This window comes from Callionymus lyra, chromosome 8 (assembly GCF_982586985.1).
Source record: "Callionymus lyra chromosome 8, fCalLyr1.hap1.1, whole genome shotgun sequence".
NCBI lineage: Eukaryota > Metazoa > Chordata > Actinopteri > Syngnathiformes > Callionymidae > Callionymus > Callionymus lyra.
In genome coordinates this window covers 7708035-7709374 of record NC_141825.1, presented here as the reverse complement: position 1 = coordinate 7709374, position 1340 = coordinate 7708035, and positions in this window count along the sequence as shown.

Genomic DNA, 1340 nt, shown 5'->3' with positions numbered 1-1340 from the left:
TACAACGTTGTTGCTTTATTTATTCTTGAGGTGCAAAACTCTTCCCCGAGTGAAAAGAGTACAAAAAAAAAAAAGAATTCTGGGTTGTTTCATCATCGCGCCACTGGTTCTTCCTACTGAGAAGCTGTCAGGAAGAACTCACAGATGCTGGAGTCGTGAATGACGAGAGCGGCTGGAAGATAGAGCTGTCATACATAACAAATTACAAACATATATTCGATATATTCGTCGTAGTGGAAACAGAAAGTTGCTTTCTGAATCAAGTAAGATTATTTTATATTAAATCTGTAAAAGGATCTCTTCACATCTGTAGTCAACAATCATATCACCTTTAAATATTCGTCAAACTCACTTTCACGACTATATTAGACAAACTAGACTAAACTAACTAAACTCTTATTAAAATGACTATTGTAACAAATTATTTTGGGGTCTAAACGAGAAGGAGCTGTCTCGCCTGCAGTTCATACTTAACTCTGCAGCCAGAATTCTGAGTTGCTCTAGTAGGAGAACTCACATTTCCCCGATCCTTAAAACTCTTCATTCTGGTTCTTACTTTTAGATCTATTTATGGTCAGACTTTCCATCAGTAGATTCTGATCCAGCCTTACACCCGAGCTCAGGCTCTGAGGTCTGTGGATCAGAATCTACTGATGGTTCCTGAACACGCTTCAGGACCAGAGGAGAGAAATCCTTCCAGACTGTTGCTCCTAAGCTTTGGAACGATCTTCCTCTGTGTTTGATGATCTACTGACTCCTTCAAGAAACATCTTAAGACATTCTTATTTTTTGTCCTGATCTTTCAAAGCATGTATTTTAACTGTTATTGTTTTTGATTGTTAAAGCGCTTTGTGACCCTGGTCTAGAAAGATCTTCACAAATATACTTTTACTTTACTGTACTGGATCAAAATGGTTAATTCAAATGCAGGAAATAATGTATTACCAGAGCATTATCACACTAGTATACATTTCATTACACTTGTGTTTATCTTATTGTAAAAAAAAGTAAAAAACACTATTGATGTGTTGATGAAGCTTCATGAAACAGTGTCATATCATTATAGGTCAGTAGGTGGCGCCATCAGTTTAAAAAAGGATGCTTCAATATAATGGTTTTTTGAAACAGTAGATTATAGATCTGAGAGTGACATCTAGTTGACTCCGAAAATAGGTATTCTGTTTCATGAAGCTTTGTCAACACATCGCTATAAAAATAATAGTTGAGTTAAACCTAAATAGTGACAAAAAAAGGTAATTTATAAACAAAGCATAATTTTTATTGGACAGATTTTGACGACGTGCTCTTTAGCAGATGTTTTTTTTTTAATCTAATACATG